The following is a 10,216-nucleotide window of genomic DNA, read 5'->3' on the forward strand; positions in this document are numbered from 1 at the left end:
TTTTTTTTTTTTTTTTTTTTTTTTTTTTTTGCATTGCTCACTGTGTAATTAGAAACAATTTCAAAGGTTTTCTGCAAATACTTAAGTAGACTGCAAAACATTTGAGGTAACGTATGTAATATACCCTCTATAATTTTAAGGGAAAAGCTTTTATTTAAATAAATAATTTCCAGTATGTTTTAAAAATCATTGTGTTTGGTCAGGTATGCTGGTGCACTCCTGTAATCCCAGAGGTTTAGACGGCTATGGCAGGTCAATGGCAAGTTCAAAGCCAGCCTCAGCAATTTATTGAGACTCTGTGCTACTTAGTGAGAACTTGTCTCAAAATAAAAATATGAAAAGGGTTGGGGTAAGTAAGTGCCCCTGGGCTCATTCCCTGGTATCATCTTCCATTATATTTTCTTAAAGTACAAGGAAGCTAATGAAGCCTTAGTTATAGCAGCTCCATGTACACATGCTCCTCCAAAAGCTCTTGTAATTTCCAGGAATGTATTTATATGGGGATGTTTTTGTAAGGTTTGCAAAAGTAAGATTTTGACCACTGTTGGTCACAACTCTGTTTTACCTTGGTCAAACGTCCCTTGGTATCTTATGGCAATGAGCAGAAGAGCTATTTGGGGGATAAGGAAACTAAATCTTGGAAGATAGTAAGTTAGATTAGTGGAACACATTCTTTGATTCATAGTCTCTTCCATGTCCAGTAAGATCTTAACTCCATGCCTTGTCGGAGGAGTGACTTCCAGGAATATTGCTCTATGCTATTTCACCATAGTTCTGTGAAGGGACAAGAACTGAGACTGCATCACTGTGTTAAGCTGTATGTAGTGTGGCAAAGACCATTGGAAATGTTTAGTAGTCAATGAAGAAGGAATACATTGTAAGTAGTGCCTGACATTGTCATAATGCAGGAATGAGATTGTAAATACATTTTTTTTTTCCTTTTCATGACAGTCATACCTAACTTATCAGAATTCTTGTATTTATGTATGTGCTATTAGTTTTGTAAAACAAAAGTCTGTTGTGATTTTTTTCTCATTAAAAAATTAGTTGTTTTTATACCCAATACTATATTCCAGAGTTCATATTCTTTCTCTTAAAACAGATCGCAAATTTTTAAAGAGTCAGGTCTCACCAAGCCTAGATTTTCTCCTTTTCTCACTAGAAATCATTTGGTAAATGGAAGACGTAAGAATTTCTTTTCTTTATTCCCCATTGCTAATGTATAGAGGTCACAAGGATATGAAGACTCTTTACTTTTTTAATAAACTATGCTAATTAATTTTTTAATGAACTATGAATTTCTTATTTTTCACTGACAATCTGTAGAGAGAGTCTATATATACATGATCAGACAGATGCTGAATTAATTTTGGCAAGGAAAGATGGGTTTCTTGATTACAAGAATGGCTGTCTTGTTTGAAAGAGGTCGTTGCTTGAAGGTCAAGAGTTTCCATTCTAAAGGAAAAAGAGACAAAGTCATATTATACCATTATAATCAGTTTGATAGAGAGACCTTTTGAAATATTGCTCATGCTCAATGCTGGTTATTTCTTTCCAAAGCTCTGTAAGGTGAATATCACCATGCACATTTTTTTAGACACAAAAAGCTCAAGGAGGTCGTGTCCTGCTGCAAATGAATAACAAAGTCTATGCTTGAGGTCAGGACATCTGGCTACAAAGTCCATGTTATTCCATGCTTTTGTAACTAATTGGCCAATTACTTAAACTCTCTGGCCCCACTGTCCTAACCTAGAAAAATATGACCGTTGACTACAGGATCTTGCAGGCCCAAAGTGTGTGATTCTATGCTTCCAAGCCAAGCAAACTTTATAATCTCTGTTAGCTGATTCCCATGTCATATAACAGGAAATTCCTCCCGATTTTCTTGTACCTAATCTAAATTTGGTAATAATTAAAATCCATCCTGCCTGTTCTTTCCTCTGCAGTAGTGTCAAACACCTGATTTGTCACAATCGTGCATAATAACTTTCCATTATGATGAGAGAAGAAAAAGCAGTAAGGAGGAATGAGAGAAGATTTTGCAAGAATTGTCTGGTAAGAAACCTGGACAAGCTCAGGCTTCATCTGATTTGAAATATTTAAATTCGAGACTTAACCTTAGCCAGCAAAAGAACATAGTGGTTTATTTTTCCTCATCTCTCATGTATTATAAAAAGCATGAATGTTTAAATGATGTCTATAGAGATAAACTTTCTAGGTAGTGCATTTAAAAGACTGTACAGACTATAGATTTCCCTCCTTAGCTATTTGTGAAAATTTGGAAAATGTTTTTGCCTAATGGGAAAACAGAATCTAGACCACTGGGGATGGGGGTGGGGGCTCCCACCATGGTGTGCACTGCTTCTCTGATGTTTTAGTGGCCATGGAGGGGATCTGGCTGCAGTTACAGCTCTGCTGTTGTCATTGTCACATCTATTTCCGACCCAGTCTCTTCTGCTGTGTGGTGGGCTCGGCGATTTCTCCCGCTGCAGTTCCTTTGTTAGAGATTTGCCCTCTTGACACATCTGAATGAAGAAGTTGCAGTACGAAAAGAAGATTGGTGACAGACTCTGCAATTTCATTCCCTGTAGTAGGTCCTGAAACCTTATCTACATGTCATCTGGCTAATCAGAGGTCCATGGTGAGATCTGTCAGAGATTTCTGTTTTAAAAAAGAAATTCAGACACAGTTGACAGGAGAATAGGAGTGCTTCTTCGGTCCTGTACCAGCACTGTCTATTATGCCAGTGCAAGCCTGAGGCTGTAGTGACAGAGGAACCTCAGGGTAGCCTCCTAAGGACATCAGCACAGGTGGGCAGAGCCCTTTCCCTCCCTCCACAACAACAGAACCAAACAAAGGACCCACCACCACAGCAAAAAGCAGGGACAAGGTAAAAATAGAACAGCTGAACATCAGTGTGAACACATTTGTGAGAGAATATAATGAAACTCATGAATCATACAATCAGTTAGATAGTGTCAAATGGGGCAACTATATCTTCCCAAAGGGTTGGAAGTTCATGTCTGTAACCAAGCCAATAAAATCATCAAGCAGAAAATGCCACTTTATTACTTAAGAATTTATAAAACCTTGGAAATTTAAAAATGTACACTAATTTATAATACTTGTCTCTGGAAAAGCAACTCAGTTTCTTGGTGGCTCCTAATCCTTTTTTCTCTTAATACAAAGATTAATACAGTGTACAAAGTACACTGACCTTGGAGCCAAACCTTAATAGAAATGAGAATACAGATATCCATTAGACTCTGCAAACCTTTCTATGATTCTAAGTAAATTGCACTTGTGAGTTCCACAAGAGGAAGTGCAGTTCAATGGTTAAGAACACAGGCTGCAGAACTGAATATCTGGCTTCAAACTCTGGTGGTACCACTCATAATTTTTTGTTGTCTTGGATAAACTATTTAGCATCTCTCTGTAGCTGTTTCATCACCAGTAAAAGTAGAATAAATATAATAATCTATCAACGTCATAGGATTGTTGAGAAGATGAGAAAAATCTATACAACAAGGCTGAAACATAATAAATCTTCTATAAATGTTGCGGTTGCTCTTGTGATTGTAATCATTATCAGTCAGGATAGGCTGTATGCTATGTAACAGTCATTGGCAATATCTCAGGCATTTAAAAAAATGTGTCATGTCTCATTGCTGCTATAATTCCATGGGTAGAGACACTCTATCCATCAAAGGTATTTGTGGGTCTTGGCTAGTAGAGAAGCCACAATCTGGAAGTTGATGTTTGATGTGCCAGAGAAAAGGGAATGCTGGAGAGCCTTGAGTCAAAATCTAAATAGCCCAGATCAAAACAATGCACATCACCTGTGTTTGTAAGTCATTGTCCAGAAGCAACTTGGTCCTGTTAAACCATGAGGGTGGCAAGTAATGCAAACTTTTTATGTGACTAGGAGAAATAGTACTCAGTGGACAATATTAATGCCCAGAATCATTTCAGCATTATTATTTTTATTGTTATTAGTAGTAATATATTTCAAGACACAAATGATCTACTTATTAGATCTACTCATTAGGTATTTCTAATGAGAAAAAAAAAACCTGGACCAAAAAAATTATTACTTATTTATTTTATTTTCATCAATACATGAGTTGAAAAATGAATAATGTACATTGTAAATATGTAGACAATATGCTAGTTGCTTTCACATAGCATTATATATAATTTTAACAATCCTATAAAGTAATTAATTTCAGCCCAATTTTACAGATGAAGAAGCAATAATTAGTTACATAACATACCCACTGGTATAGGTAGTAAGTAATAAGCCATATTTTGGAATCATATCTGCCTGGAACTATTGCACATCATCTTTATATTTGCAAAATTACATATTCAAACATATTATCTAGTAAAAATGAGCCCATGTTCCTACAAGAAGTCCACTGCTGGAGGGTGGGTAGTGAATTTAGCAAATGTGAAAACTTAAATTTCTTTCTTGATTTTTTGAAAGTGAAAGGGAAAAAAAAGCTTTGTCTTCATAGCATAATAGGAATAAATTTTAAGTTCAGTCAAATACTGTATTCATTATCCAGGTTTTCATGTCCAAAATGAAGTTTGAGATTGAGTCCAGGAGAGTAAGTCATGTTAAAAATGTGGTTAGTTCCACTGAATATCAGCCATCCTGATCTGACCCCAGATGGAACCTCTGCTTTAGAAAAGTGCATGGATTAGAGGGAATGACAGGATGGACTAGCAGTAGGCAGTAGATACAGAAATGACTCCAACAGCATACTATTTGGGAAGTTATTTTTTAAAAAAATACATATGATGTGGGGTTGAGAAGAGTGCTTAACATTTTGTATTTGACTAAAAAGGAAAAGGAAGAGACAGTGCTAATTTCTCAAATACAAACCTCCCATGAAATATCCAGGATCTCTACTCATTCTGGGAATCAACACATAAGGCAAGAATCACTATGCCTTCTTAAAAAAATAAGACCACTGCCTAGCCTTGGTACTTCTGTGTAGAAACAATTTTCTGTCATTGCTTTCTCCCCAAACACGTTTAGCCCTAGGAATGTAGCACTTGACAATGCAGGGTTTGGGGGAGACAGAGTTTGTTCTAATTATGGCAGCTCTATAGGAAATGTGTCAGTCATGCACCTAGAGAGAATAATTGTCTAATCTAATCTACAGTATCTATTCATTTTACCAATTTGGCAGAGATTTATAAGAAAAAATATAGAAGACAACATTAAATGAATTAACAAATGCAAGCCTTTGTTTTTTGTATATATTTTTCTGGACCATATCAACTTCTACCATTTCCAGCCTATGACACCCACTTCTCTGGCTGACATGCAGAATTTTGTAGTAACCTGAATATGCTTTAGTTAATTGCTTACATCTGCAAAATGTAAGTAAGTGTTTATATAGTGCTTAGGATGTCTATTCTACAAACTTCACCTATATTATGTTGTTCTCATAATAATAACCCTTTGCAATAGGGTGCTATTATTACCCTATTTTGCAGATGAGAAAAACTGAGGGCATAAATGCTATTTAACTTGCCCAAGGTCACACAGCTATTAAGAAACAGATGAAAATTCAAATAGAAGAAGTCTTGTTCCAGAGCCCATCCACTTTACCTTAACCTATGTTTTCAAGTTTGATGGTATCTTTATATGAAGATTATTTCACCCATTTTTGTCTGGCTAACTCATTTTCAAAACTTGGCTCTGACTCCAATCACTGGGAAGTTGTCCTTTATCCCTCTAAGACTCTCATCTCCCTGCAATTCTTGACTAGATTAGGGACCAACACTCTGCTCTCCAGGCAGCTTGGATGTACCACTACTGCCATGGGGTCCATGTTGTATGGGATTGCTACCACTAGACTGCAGTCCTGAATATTCATTCATTTCTATAACCCATCATCATGCCTGGTGTATGGTGCATGGAAGGTTTTAAGTATTTATTGAATGAATCAATATGATAAATAGGTGATGGAAACATCTGTATGAAGATTGCAATTATCTTTTTTCAAGTCGGTGAGTGATTTTTTGAAATTCAGTTAAAATCAACATTAGGTGTTTATTTTTAAATTGGTGAAGCTCAGACTTTCAACCACCATACACAGAAACCAAATGAAGGATTCTGTTGGCACACAGGGAACTCTCAGTGTTCAACGTGAGCACTATTTTTCAGCTATTATATGTGTTTCCAATGTTAATCCAGAAAGTGTGAAATTTTTATATCTCTTTCTCTAAAAGGACAGCTCCTCCTGGGATCTAAAGGATGCTCTCTTTAGTTTTTAGGGAACAAAAGAATATCAACGAAATAAACACAGGTGATTGTGACTTTATTATGTTTTAGGAGAGGCCTTGAGAGATGTTCTTTTTTCCCAGGCACTGGTGATTCAAATTCAAAATCCTTAAAGGAATTCTGATTTTAAGCTTGAAATTTCCTGTGTGTGAACTCTAATGGCAGAAGTTGGGGTTATGGTTTTAGACAACATGACATGAAGTCAATAGCTTGTTTTAAAATCCATGCTGATGTCAATGGCTTCCTTAATGTAGGCAGGGGCTCCAGAGTGAGTTGCTACAGAAGAACCTGTTCTCCCGTGGCAGCTCCTTCAATGTCTCCTTCTCAAGTTTCTTCTCTTTGGTTCTCTGCTGAGAAGGGGAAATCCACAGGTCCAGCAGACCAGCCTGGAGGCTTCTACTACTTTCATTGTGCAAGTGCCTCTGAGAGTCAAATCTGGAGAGATTGAGTCTGCATCCCAGTTGAACAGTCTTCAGAAAGCCTCTCCTTATGTTCCTCTTCTTCCTCATTCTTCAGCAAACCTATTAATCCTACAAAAATTGTGGGCTTTTCATATAGTTAGAATCACACATGCATCTCATTAGATTGTTTTGAGGATAAGAAAAAAACAGAAGTATTTAAGTGCCTGGCACAGTGTGGCATGTGCACAAATGCTAACATTAATTTTGTAAATACTCAACCACCAACCTGAGTCGATACAGGTGGAATAGTCAATGTATTAAGGTATGTTGAATTTTTTTCTATTTTGAATAAATGTGGTCTGAAATATTAGTCCTACTAGAAGCAGTGAGATGGAGCTGAGGGAAAACTGACTTAAAATGCACCAAGCGGGCTACAGAGCATCACCTCTAAACTTCACACATCTGTCAGACCAAGGAAAACCAGTTGTATCCATCATAACATCAAGAAAATGTCCCTTCCTTCTTCAGGTTAATCTCGAAAGAGTTTTCATCAACTGCAAGGGAATACTTTTTCTTCTTTACAGGATTTAAAATACTTATACCCTGAGCATGCATAAGAGATACTGTATGAAAAGATAAGAAGTGTGCAGAACGGGGACAGAAGAGCTGGGAGATTAGCAAGGGAGGAGACCTTCAGAGTTCATGGTAACAGTTTAATTCCATGGTCCAACCTCTTAGCAGAGAGCTTCATTCTCTGTTCACCCCATCTTTATTTCCTCCCTTTCCATAAACTTCTTTACTATTTTTGAGCTTGAAAAATTTCTGTAGCAATTATCAATGTGATGACTGTTTTTGTACAGATTAGGTTACTCAGGAAAATCTACCATGACAGACCATGGATAAAAGCCATTAGCCTCCTGTGCCCGCTTCTGTCCTCCTTCACTGCTCTGTAGGTCTCACCATGCTACCTGTCCTTTGGTTCTTATGCACTGGAACTTCTCTAAGATTCTTCCACCATCAGATTTCACCAATTACCTGTACCCCTTCTGTTGTGTAAAATTCAATCACTCTCATGTTAACAAAAAGAAAGAAGGAAGGAAGGAGTGAGACGGAGGGAGGCAGAGATCCTTTGTCATTAGCATATTTTCACATGCTACTTTTTCATGGCTGGTTCTCTTCTTCATATTTTCTTGGAGTATTGGGGATTGAACTTAGGGGCAATTGGCCACTGAGCCACATTCCCAGCCCTATTTTGTATTTCATTTAGAGACAGGTTCTCACTGAGTTGCTTAGTGCCTCACTTTTGCTGAACTGGCTTTGAACTCTCTATCCTCCTCTGCCTCAGCCCCCCGAGACTCTAGGATTACAGGTAGGAGCCACCTTGCCTAGCCCCTCTTCACATTTCTTAAAGCATTCTATAATTGCTTTCTACATACAGTTCCTATTATTCCACTCATTCTTTAATCAACTACTCTCTCAATATCAATTTGATTTATTTCAGAAAATGGATCTTGCTAAAGACCTACAACTATGATTTAAACTCAAATTTTTTCATCTTCATCTTACTCAACATTTCTCTTTCCCACTTATCTCTATAAAAATTTTGGAATTCTTCATAATTGAGCCCTAATCCATTTGATTCCTATTCTGAGCTCTTAGAAAACATCTATTAGAGTTTTAAAAATAAGTTACATGCTAATAGACACTAATTCAAGCCTCATTTCTCTGATCTTCAGAAACACAAAAATATGATTGTCCTCTGCTCAATAGTGCCACTGGGATGTTTCCAAAGCACCTCAAGCTCAGTATCACATACAAAACTTATGTTGTCCTCACACCGGAAACCTCTTCCACAGGTCCAGGGTCTGGGAAGACATCCCAAGATATTATGAGTCTCCCCCCCAAAGCTTTCCCATACCAGGCCCTGAAAATGTAAGTGTCCTAATCTGCTTTCCAACGTGTCCTTTTCTCACCTTACACTGCCATCATTCTTGTCCAGGCCATAATCACTTCTTCTTGCTGTAGGAGAGTTCTAACTAGTCTCCTCTCTTGCCCTCTTCACTGTGTTCTCCATTTTACTGTGAGAAAAAAGTTTCCAAATGTATTTGTAAGTCCCCTATGCGGGTTCTTCAAGTGTACCTTATTCACTCTGTGTTTGTCTATCCTTTGCCTGGGAAGACCAAACATTTCTAGAAGGCCAAAGTTACCCACATGCACATGCTAATTAATCAGTCCCCTTTCCAATGGTATTTCTTTTTCTATTCAAAATGGGTTATGTAATGTATATGATATAAAGGGTTTTCCCATTTAGTACACACAAAAATTGTTAGATTTTTTTTTCTAAGCTGGAATCAGTTTCCAGTGTGTATAAAAGGTTTACGTGGTTTTGGTTTTCTTTTTTCTTTCTTTCTTTTTTTTGGCCCCTGTAGCTTATGTACTACACCAAATGAGTTGAAGCTCTTTTATAGTTATTTATTTAGCCTTAAAATACAAAATTTATTTTCTAAGTTCAATGAGAAATTAGATATCTACTATTAAAAACAAAATCTATATTCTACTAGGGTCCAAAAAGCAAGTAGGTCAATCTTCCCCATGTTCAATATACCTGGAAATTATCTTGAGTGATTGAGACAGAATTTGAGTGATTCATTCATTTATTCTTCAACTATGAGCTTACTGAATCCCATGGCATCCAGATAGAATAGTATGGGGAAAATAAAGGGAAAAAAAAGGAAAAAAATCAGATAAAAAAGAATATGACATGGATTCCATAAAATGATCTGGTAGGGGGAGAAAATCATAACAAAAAATACACTCATGTTATGTAGAGAGCATGCTTAGTTTACAGACTATTTCAAGGAAAGGGCACAATCATCTTTATTCAATGCTATTGATGGATCCAATAAGATGCACATTAAAAATAAAAGTAACATTATTGGAATGAGGTGAAACAAAGTCCAGATTCAAAAGAGGAAACAGAGAACACATAGACATCTTTACAGATAATTTGCTGTGAAGGGGATAAGAGAAATGAGAGGCAGAGAGATGAGGATATAACATCAAAAAAGTTATGTGTTATTCTAACAAAAAAATTGTTGATGGAAATTATGAACTAATGAGGAAAATGTGTGATGAAAGAAAGAGGGGGCATTTATATATATTTACATAGGTAAGAACAGGCTATAGCCAGGTATACCCTAAACATTTTGGAACAAAGCCATAGCAGGTATGTTTTCATGAAGAACTGTAAAAAACTTAAAAGATAGCAAAGAAACCCAGATCTCTCCTGTCTCCGTTAATGGAATCAAGCACCCCACCCTACATCTTAGGAAGGAGTGAATAAATTTTAAAAGGACTCTGTATGTATTAAGTTTACACACTGAGTAAGCTTCAAATCTCTCCCACTGCTCTTCTGCTCCCTCCCAAGTCCGTTATCACTTTAATTAGAATAAGAATCCAGAAAGCAGTTAAAGGACTCTTAACGTGATTTTTCTGCAAAATGGTGATATGTAATATT

At 36.7% G+C, this 10,216-nt stretch overlaps 1 long non-coding RNA gene across 2 annotated transcripts in view; it reads left to right on the top strand.

The window, feature by feature from the left end:
- The window catches only part of LOC125617526, a 22,205-nt gene extending 18,762 nt beyond the window's left edge, over positions 1-3,443 (top strand). Inside the window, exons 5-6 of one of the 2 annotated variants that reach the window (XR_007348568.1) lie at positions 53-106; positions 1,947-3,443. This is a non-coding gene — a long non-coding RNA (uncharacterized LOC125617526). The remainder of the gene's footprint in view (positions 1-52; positions 107-1,946) is intronic. The other variant, XR_007348569.1, reaches the window with a different exon arrangement.
- Positions 3,444-10,216: the final 6,773 nt, after the last annotated feature.

The sequence above is a fragment of the Marmota marmota genome, unplaced genomic scaffold (genome assembly GCF_001458135.2).
Source record: "Marmota marmota marmota unplaced genomic scaffold, marMar, whole genome shotgun sequence".
NCBI lineage: Eukaryota > Metazoa > Chordata > Mammalia > Rodentia > Sciuridae > Marmota > Marmota marmota.